The 10,810-nt window shown below is 39.6% G+C and overlaps 1 protein-coding gene across 2 annotated transcripts in view; it reads left to right on the top strand.

Moving 5' to 3' along the window:
• The window catches only part of pak1 (p21 protein (Cdc42/Rac)-activated kinase 1), a 57,652-nt gene continuing 46,842 nt past the window's right edge, over positions 1 to 10,810 (top strand). The window contains exon 1 of one of the 2 annotated variants that reach the window (XM_060877556.1): positions 1 to 159. The gene's annotated coding sequence lies outside the window, so the exon portion shown is untranslated. Of the gene's footprint in view, positions 160 to 9,500; positions 9,570 to 10,810 lie in introns of those variants that run through there. The other variant, XM_060877558.1, reaches the window with a different exon arrangement.

The raw sequence follows: 10,810 nt of genomic DNA, 5'->3' as shown, positions 1-10,810 counted from the left end.
TACGCAGCAGCAGGATTGTGTGTGTGCGCGCCTCACGGGGCAAGTTTGGGGTAAATGAAAGAGACAGAGGCAGAGCGGTGCAGCTTGAGGGTGTGAAAGCGAGTGGACCAGAGAAGGAGGGGTATTATAGTCGCTTACGCTTTTTGCACAACGTTAGAGGTGAGTGGCAGCAAAATGGCTACATTATTATTACCTTGTGTGAGATAGAGAGAGAAAGCGAGTGTGTGTGTGTGTGTGTGTGTGTGTGTGTGTGTGTGTGTGTGTGTGTGTGTGTGTGTGTGTGTGTATAAAAGTAGCCTGTCTGCTCTGGTGTCTGTGCGCGTGCTTGAATTCTTACAAAATTATCTTCACCTATTTATGATGTAAGGAGGAGTTTAATTGAAATAATGAAAAATACAAAATTTCACATGCTTAGAAATATATATATATATATATATATATATATATAGGCAAGTTATTTGTGATGCTAATTATGCCAAAAATAAAATCATTCGTGTCTTTAATATCATTAAGCTTAAGGTTTGGGAAATTGGCTCTCACTGGAGACAGACTCATCGTTTGTTTGTTTTTTTCTGATGGTTTGTGATTGCTGTGATTCCTGAGCTCATCATTACCCAGCCATTTCATTGCAATGTGGAGCCATCAGTCTGCTAGACCGGTGTCTGATCTGTAATCCTTCTGAACTCCATGCATTCCTGTGTTTCTATCTAAAACCTAATGAAAGGTATGGAAATGAACACAAGAACAAGCAGGGGATTTAAAGGCTTGGGTATCATTGGATTATATCACATTCCTCTGTTGTCTAACATCACGTTATCTTCCAGATCTGGGGGTTTGGATGCTTTATTTTGATCTATCAAATATAGCTTCCCGTCTTTACATGAAGATGATCGTTCTCAGAAATCGGAGATAATCTCATGAAAGCACATTAAGTTCCAGAGGAGGCTTGTGTCCAGATTTGTCATTATCTTTCTCATACCATCATTTGACTTCTTTTATTTGAAATTCTAATAGATTGTGTAGGCACTAATACAGCAAGAACTGTTCTATCTGCGCTTATGTTGGTTACCTTGCATGCCACCAGTATTTGGATTTTGAGTCAAAACTACACCTAGGTGTGAACAAGTGTGTGAATGGGTGTGTATGTTGCCCTGAAATGCCCTTTCTTGGATCCACAAGCAAATCTGACCAATATAAAGCAGACATTGAAGGAATGATTGGGGATCTGGGTTTAATTGATCTTTTTATGCTGATGTAATTGTTGAAAATATTGTTATTGTTCTTCAGTATGGTTGCAGGTTCTTCCACTCCAACCTTGACAAACCATGTCTTTATGGACCGTGCTTTGTGCACAGGTGCATTGTCATGCTGGAACTCTTACTTTCAGTGATGGGAAATTGTCATGTTAAAGTATACAAAGACATCTTGTACAATCGTGCGCTTCCAACTTTCTGTTTGGAAAGAGCCACATATGGGTGCGATGGGCTGGTGTTCACAAAGATCTAAAAGTCCTAAAGAGACACAAACTGACAGGCAGATGATGAATCTGACTTGCAACAGACAGACAGAGACAGATGGTTAGAGACAGAGATGCAGACATACAAAATGAAGTGAAAGATGGTCAGATGCAGACAGTGAGATGGAGCAAAAGAAAGGAAAATAGACTAGTGGAGATACCATCAGAAATTAGGAGAAAGACAAACAGATTGACAGACCATAGACAGAGAAAGTGAACACATCAGATACTGGCAGAAAGCCAAAGATATGATCATACTGAGTCTGACATAGAGAAAGGGGGGAAAGACAGACCGGCAGACGGGGGAAGAGACCAGAATGATTGAGGTAGAGACAGACAGACAGACAAACAGAAAGGGAGAGACAGACAGATGGAGAGAAACCATCAGACATGGATGGGAAGGAGGGAGAGACTGTCTGACAGAGAGAGAGAGGAGGGGCAGACAGAAAAATGGAGAGAGACTGTAAGACAGAATGTGAGAGAAAGAGCGAGAGACTGACATATGAAGGGGAGAAAGAGACTCCGACATAAAGGGAGAAAGACTGGCTGACTAATGGAGAGATGGCCAGATGGGACTGGTGCCTGGGATGAGATGATCATACATATGGCTCATCCACATACACGTGTTTTTGTCCCATGCGTCGTTCTGTGGTTAGGAGTGTGTTTCGTGTTCCTTATCTTACACCATTTTTCTCATCTGCTTTGAGAGCTCAGAGGTGCACTCTCTAAGCAGGAACAGACATTAGGTAATGAGGATCTCCCTGTATCAGCATTTGGTAATGAGGATCTCCCTGGGGAACACACACTACCATACGCTCTTCGAAAACACCCCTATGCCATCATCCAAAACGCCCTAGCCTGCTCTCACACACCCTCCAGATGTGCGCTTGGCCCTGTCCAAAACATGCTGCTGTCGGGGAGAGTGGAGGAGGGGAACGTGGGAGTGGACTGACCCATGACCTAAACCGTTGATATGGTATCAGATGCATTATTATGCACATCTCGGAGTGTGCTTTTTTCCCCATCTGTAGTAATAGATATAGCTGTTGGGTTTCTGCAGTGTGTTTCACGCTTCCGCTTCTAGAGTGCTATGAAAGAATATAAAAATTCCGTATGAATATGTTGATATTTTCTGAAAGAATAATGGTTCAGGCTGATTTGACCAAATGCTAGCTGCGTTGCTGACACTATGGTTACCATGTGAACTATGCATGCAATTAAAACACACCCATCAGTTTAACATGGTGTCCACTAGTACAAATAATCACTTACTAGTAAAATTACCCAGTAAAATAAGAAATCGACAATATTAAAGGTGGGGTGCATGATGTTTGAAAGCCAATGTTGACATTTGAAATCACCTAAACAAACACACCCCTAACCCAAATGGGTCCCACCCCAGTATTGATAGCTCCGCCCTACGCATACACCAGACAAGTATAACCCAAGTATAACCCAGACAACTATTATGGGGAACCTGCTGGAGAGGCTGACCGAGGGTATATTTTTATCAATAAATGACCTCAATCAGTAATACTATGGTAATACAAATGTGATTTTGTAGTACTGTGTGTTGTACCGTGAAATGTTTAGCTCCGTTTCATGCAGAAGATGACGTTCAACACCTAGAACCCAAGGCAGAGGTAACGGCAGGTATCTGCCATGTCAATGTTTCAATCGCTTTCTGCTAATGTCAGACATGCGCACTGACCACTCTCTCAGCTGCATATTTCTGAAGCATTTTTTAAAAATCGTGCACCCACCGTTAACCTATATTAGATTAATTTGCACCAGGAGGCTCCGCCCTCTTCCCACTTCTTCTTCCCTGTCTCTCACGCTCTGGTTCTGGCACACTTTCCTCTTTTCAATGGACATGCAAAAAAATTTTTTAATCCATTAATGCTGAACTCAGCTCACGTGAGACAAGTCTAGAGTATCTCTAACTATATTTCTTAAGAATATTCAAAGGTTTAAACAAAGCACTTCAAAAGGAGGGCAAAAACTCCAGTGCTTTACAAATAGTATGAATAGTAATTATTAATTAGATACTAATTAAATATGCTGTTTTCTTTCTTCATCCACCAGTCAGTCATATTCAAACACTCTGAGCAGCAGATCAACAGAGAAAATGTCAGTCACGTCACCGTTTAAAACCTTTTTCACAGTTCGGTGCCATTTTCATAGTTCCCCTACTCTCTTTAAATGTGAAATGGAGAATATGCTCCTTTGCGCTTGTTTGGGCTAGATATTCTGTATGGTTTATCACTTGTCACAATTGTTAAAATGGGGGAAAAAAATCAATACTGAGACAAACTTAGACCACGTCCCTTTTTCCCTTTATGGCACATGCTAGACCAAACCACTCTGTAGCCTGCTCTGAGGTTTGAGACAGTGCTATAAAGTGTTAGATATTGAACTACTGACCTGAAGGTTGTTAGTTCAAATCCCAGGATCGCCAAGGTTCCTCTGCTGGGCCCTTGAATAAGGCCCTTCGCCGTCAACTGCTCAGTCGTATAACATGAAATAACATAAGTCAGTCTGGATGAGGTTGTCTGCCAATTGCAGTAAAAAAAAAAAAAACAGCAACTGTAGTCTCTAATGCCCCTTTTCCACCAAGGCAGTTTGAGTGCTGGTTCGGAGCCAGAGCCCAATTTAGAACCAATTCTTTCTTTTTCGACAGCCAAAGCACTGGCTCTGAACCAGGAAAAGAGGTTCATAAGCAGCACCAAAACATTGCTGGTCTAGACGTAAAAACCGCTTGCGTCAGGGGCTGGGGGCAGGGCTGTGGGTGGGGCTACCGTTAGCGCCTTTGATAATGTAGCTTAAGTATACTAGTGTTTAATACACCTTTACTTTACCGCAATATGATCCATTATCAGCACACATGATAGTAGGTAGCTACATGCTAAGACTACCATTTTTTCTGTGTTAATGATAAAATAATGTTATGTATTTTCTCGATTACAACCTCCGTTTATACAGAGTACACGGAGCTGCACGTACACATTGGATTCGCCCCGTTTTGGATGCCAATGTAGGTTCACAAAGCCATGAGCATTAACAGTAAAGCAACATCCGCCATTGTTGATGTTGTGTTTGTGTTTGCCGCTGCTGAGCTAACGTTGCTGGGGAACGTGACACGTATACGGTGACGTAAGACTCGGCTCTGTGATGGCTCTCTAGCCAATGGAAAAGCAAACCGGTTTGCATCTTTGAACCAGCACCAATGCTAGCTCTGAACCAGCACCAGTTTTTTTTGGTGGAAAAGGGATATAAGAGAATGTGTCTGTGTTCAGTATAGAAAAGCAAGATCAGTTTAATGACTAGTGATCTCTGCATATTTTGACTTCTTTTTTATTTATAATTATCATGGAGCTTCAAGTGAAGAGCTGAAGATTAATTCATGGTGCTGTACGTTTAAATGACAATAGAACATAGGCAGTACAGAGAAACCATGTTGTAGGTTAGTTTCACCCTCTTCTTCTTCTCCTTCTTTTTTTATCATTATTCTCGGTGACCCTGTTAGCTAGAAGGCTTACACAACAGCCATCGTTCCATATCAGCATCTTCATCCTCTGATACAGTTCAACAAGAAGAATTGAATCTACTTATTTCCCTGTCTCTCTCTTGCTCACTACTCCACTTCCTCCTATGTCTGCATTCGTTGGGATTCATGTGCTTTGCAATTAGCTCGCGTGCTCCCGAATGCAGTCATGTGAGGAATCCTGGCTAGTCAAGCAATAATAACACTGTCAAGTGTAAATATCTCTGTCTGGATATCACCCTTGCGGTTGTTGCCGTATGATTGGCTGCAGAAATGCAGGATGACTCAGACATTAGCTCAGTCTCAAATACCAGAATTCTAGAAACGAGAAATGAGTTGAAGAATACAGTTAGCAGTGTGCTAATATGTTGTGATCATTTACATGACTAAATGGATCACTCTTAAAATATAGGGTGCAGCAAAATATTCACATCCTATGTTATGTGTTCATATTGTGACTATAACAAAATTGAGCTTTGTGTGAGTAATCAATGTTCTCGATCATGATGCTATTACTTTGTCACTGCGGTTATTATTTGTCCGATACCAGCGTCTGTAAGGAAGGTCACAAATTTCCATTGAAGATGTTTTTTTAATGTGTCAGCAGCATCTCAAAGCATTCATCATTACTCACACCAATATCAGTAGGTCATTCAACCTGTTTTATGATGATTAAAGGGTGGAGCTTTGACAACTTTGTCATCTCAGAACATGATATGAACAAGGACACCTCTGTGTTTGTCTTTCGTTAGCAACAAGCTAATCCCTCAAGTCTATATCCCTCAGAACAGCAAATTGTATACCAGAAGTACCGGAAGAAGCTCAGCTTTAAGACTACAAAGACCATTTTCACCTAAACAAAACACAATTCCAACACCAAGCGGTGAAAAAACAGACAGAAAAAAATGTGTAAACCTTGCTTTCACAACAAAACTGGAAAAACTCCGATACACAGGCGTGCCAACATGCCGCCGGAGAGTAAGCCTAAACATTACTCTACATAAACCTCTCTATAACACCTCTGATACACATTAGATCAACCAGATATGAAATAGTTAATAGTGAGATGTTATAAAAAAAAATATTTTTTTGAGATTTTAGGCTTTCATGGCATGAATTTAGAGATGTACTCTCTAAAATTGTCAAAAAAACAATTCTCAGGCATTTATTTTTTTGTATTTTTTTTTTATTTTGCCGTGTTCTAACTTCTCTTTGTTTGACCTGGTTTTAAAAAAAAAAAAAGAAAATTTTTATATATATATATATATAACAATCTTACACGTTACCTTTATTTTGGTACCAGAATTATTCAAATACATGAAATACAAAAATGATTCATTTGAAATTGAGCACATCGTTTTCAGCCTTGCTTTGAAGAGGTTAATAATAGAATACATCTCCATGTAGATTTGAAATATTGAGAATGATGAGCTACAAGCTCAAGTCAAATGCACATATATTTACAGCTTGTTGTCAGCTGCTCTTATTTTGTCTCAGCCATAATTCAAATCACTGGTATGTTTTTGTTTTGTCTGCGAATAAAGAGGCTGCTGAGGGACCGTTTATAGCTGCTATAACGTAAGCGCTAATGGTTACAAATTTGTTTTGCGGGCCGTTTTTTTGTTTGTTTTTACTTAACAGGGTTTTAATTTTGTACTCTAGACTATTTTAAATATTTAATTAGGTTGTAGGAACGTTTGTGTATTGTGTTGAGTGTTCAGTACACTGCATTATTCAGCTTGACTTAGGCTGGTTGTGTCTTTTAGAAATTAGTCATTACTAAACTTTAAGCATCTATTCATTACCAGAAGAGTGTGTGTGTGTAAGGGAACCAGGAGCGCTATTAGTCCTCACTTCTTCTTCTAGCATAACATGAACCTTGGGTGCACACAAGCAAATGAAAGTGAAAAGCACTTCCTGTTTCTGTACAGCTGCTCTGTTTAGAAATACTAGCTAAGATCTGTACAGTCTACTGCATGTATCAGTATGTCACTGTGTTGTTTCTGATTAATGTATTTGAATGTACGTACATCGTAGTAGTCAGCAGATTTCCGGTTTTTACAATTACTTGCATAAAATGGAGGAAATCGAATGGGACATGCTCAAAAAAGCTTAGATACGTGAACAGTTGATTAAACAATAATCAATCAGATTCACACTGCAAACATGAAGCATTAATATAAACCCGAGACATGTTACAATGCATTATCGTTTCTATAGTAACAGCTAATTTAGTTAGATTACTGAGAAATACTAAAGAAGCTACTAATAGCTACATATATAAAAATGGCTTATTTTACAACATTTCACAATTATTTGGATACAGTGAAATATTCTGAAGATGTTTAAATTTAAAGTATGTTGAACTCCATGGGAAAGTCTTCGGGACGGAGCGCTTTAAAGTTTCTCTTTAACATTAATGCGTAGAGCTGCTACAACATAAGCACTAACAGGAGCTTGTTTTGCAAGCGCTGCACACATGTAAGAATAGTAAGAATGAAAGGAAGACGTGTCGATCTTTAATCAGTAAAAAGGGTAGTCACTTGCATATTGCTGCAGTGCAGGAGTAATGAGACTTCAGGAAAATAATCAGCCTTGGGGTGGTGACTATGCTTCACGTCGGACTGTGTCGCTGGTTATTTACCTAGAACTGCAATTTGTATCGTTTTTATATGTTGCTTTATTGAGGATGATGACGATCGTGGTTAAGCAAAGCTGTCAGAAGACTGTTGTCCTTTCTTCCTGTTCTTCTTGCCTGTTGTCTTTTTTCTCCTGTCTACTTGTCCTCCTGTCTTCTTGTCATCTTATCCTCATGTTCTCTTTTCCTCTTATTTTATTGTCCTCCTGTCTGTGTCCTCTTGTCTTCTTTTCCTCATGTCCTAATTTTCTCTTATCCTTTTGTCCTCGTGTCTTCTTGTCTTCTAATTTCTCATGTCCTCATTTCCTCCTGTTAACAGCACCCAAAGCCCCTGGTTGTATGTTAAGGGCCAGTCTCCTACACCCACTCTGATTTTGACAATATCAACAGCATCATGTTTTGTTCTAACAGTATGGCCTCTAGATTAAATGTGTATTGTGTACTGTATTGCATATTTTGTATTGTATTGTGTAGTGTACGGTCAGTTGAAAAACGACCTATCCCTTTTTTTAACGATACCAATTTTGATGGACTCTTTGGGACTGTGGCACTGGCTGCACAGAGCACTTAACATCATCTGACAGCATAATAACCTTAAGTTTTATAGCACCAAGCGAGTTGTTTGTATTTCGAGCGAATGAATGCTGTTCTGCCCGCTCTCAAACTTAAGATTAGGAGCGCTGACATTCTTGTAAGATCTAAATTGGCGTGGCACAGAATGGACTTTGAACTCTAATTCATCAAGGCTGTTCTGACTGAGTGCCAGGAGCAGAGCAGGAAGCAGAAAAGCTAGCAAAGCTGCTATATATGATTGCAATATCCCTGACACATGAACGATTGACACTGCTGATACTTTAGAAATGAACAGGAAGGTCTGATGTATAGTACAAGATGTTTTTGTGCTCTGTCCTCCCTTCTGTTTTCTCGCACCGTTATATTTCAGAAGTGAACTTTGTCTTTATGGTGTTACTTGATTAATCTTTATGGAGGTTTTTATAGAACAACATGCCTTTTGAAGAAGAAAAAAAAATGATAAGATTGCATTTCCCCATCCCTGCACCATGTGTAAGACTGTTTACAAGATGGTTGTCACGGCAACCACTTTCTCATAGATCATGCCACTTTCCCGCTTTATTCTCGTCCCTTATACTTTTTTTAAATACAATTATTTCTGTTATTTAGTTTTTTAACACGGCTACCGAGAACAGAGAAGAAGAAGAAGAAAAATGTCTACATTCTTTATTAAATAAGGCTTTTATATTAAAGCCTATAGCCCTATTCGGACGGGACTAGTTTTATATTAGTTTTGAAATTTCAGTTTCACAGACGTACTTTGTGATTTTAATCCCGTCCGAATCTACCAATTTACGTGATTTGGCTCTTCTTGTTCATTTCATTTTTTTATTTCTTCGCAGGGTAGCAAATACATTTACATCCATTATTGGTGTCAGAAAGCAGAAACTTGAATACCGGTGCGCTAGGGTTAATACGGTAGTTCACGTTGACCAAAACAGACAAGAAAACGCGTTTTGGAAAAAACATTTTCGGCAATCACAGACATTCGCATTCACACGGGATTAGATTTCTCAGAGGAGCGACGATTTTGCTGAAAAACAGTAGGTAATTTGCTCTGGAATTTTTACACAGGTCGTGTGAGAAAAAGACAGACATGGCAGATTCGGACAGGATTAAAATCACAAAGTACGTCTGTGAAACTGAAATTTCTCTAACGACCCCCTGTAAAACTAGTCCCATCCGAATAGGGCTTAAGACTTTCTTTTTCCATCATATTCTTCACATCGGACAATTTTATCCAAATTCTCGAGTCTGGATTGATACTGGGATCGTTTTGGAGGACGAGTTCGCAATCATGAGTTCCATTTCACGTTGAAGAATTCCTTCCAGATTCCGTTTCATGGTGCATTTCCATGCATTCATATGTCCACACCATTATGTGCACAGGTTTGCAAATTGGTGAGCACCTGCTTTTATTTGTTCACTTACCACTGCACAAATGCTTTCAGGATGATATACCACAGCTAATGTAAGCGAGTATAAGTAGATGCCATGTGGGCTGGGATGAAATGTAGATGTTTTTTGATGCTCTCAGAGATGATTTTAGGCTGGTTTTGGAAAAAACCCAATAATGACCCTGTCCCCAATGAGTTCAAGCAGGAAGTAATGTGACCTGCAAATCCCAGCTTGTTAGGAAGCTAAGGTCAGACCACAGGGTCAGCCATGATACAGCACCCCTGAGGTATAAAGGTTTAAGAGCCCAACAGCACAAGGCAACTTAGCAGTGCTGGGGCTTGAACCTCTGACCTTCTGATCAGTAACCCAGAGCCTTAACCGCCAAGCCAATGGGTCTGTAATGGCTGTAAAACAAAACTCATTAGCTTCCACACCTGTTGATGCAGTTGAAGCGCAACCCAAACCACCATTTTTAAGATGCCCTGGGATCAGTTCCCAGGAGTGAGAAGAGACTTGTACTGAACTACTTAAATGACAATAACTAGGCAACAGACTGCCTTTTGCCTCTGTTTATTTATTTACATCCTACACCAATCACTCGAGTCGATTTAGCTTAAATCTGCAGTCGTTATGAAAAAATTGCAAGCTTCTTTGAATATCCATGATTTTGCTTGATTTTGCATAAATTTCTGTGATGACAAACCTTGGAATGATGACTAACGTTTTACCCAGATCTTTAAAGGAAGGGTCTCATTTAGACTTGAGGGTAAGTGTTTATTTTTTTTTATTATTATTATTTTTTTTTTTAATTTAATTTTTTTTTCTTTGTTTTTTGGCCTGTTTTGGAAGTCCCGGGAGGCTTGGCTCTTGTGTGTTAATCATGTGCCAGTCATTAATTTTTTGTTGGATAAAGATATTTAACAAACACAATATTGTTATTGTGGACACAAAATATAGCACTCGAGAGGAAGTGCTCAAGCGTTTTGGCCACCGTTTTGTGCTGCTCAGACAAAGTCTGTCCCAATTGGAAGGACAGTTGTCTTGTCGGGAAAGGCAGCATCACATGTGTCTGTCTTGGACAAAGCAGCACTGTGATCACGTTTACTGAACGAAAGCTTCATGAAAACCGTTGCAGGCTGAA

This window comes from Tachysurus vachellii, chromosome 9 (genome assembly GCF_030014155.1).
Source record: "Tachysurus vachellii isolate PV-2020 chromosome 9, HZAU_Pvac_v1, whole genome shotgun sequence".
NCBI lineage: Eukaryota > Metazoa > Chordata > Actinopteri > Siluriformes > Bagridae > Tachysurus > Tachysurus vachellii.
Note: the sequence above shows the minus strand (reverse complement) of the source record. Positions and strands in the feature narration are given on the sequence as shown.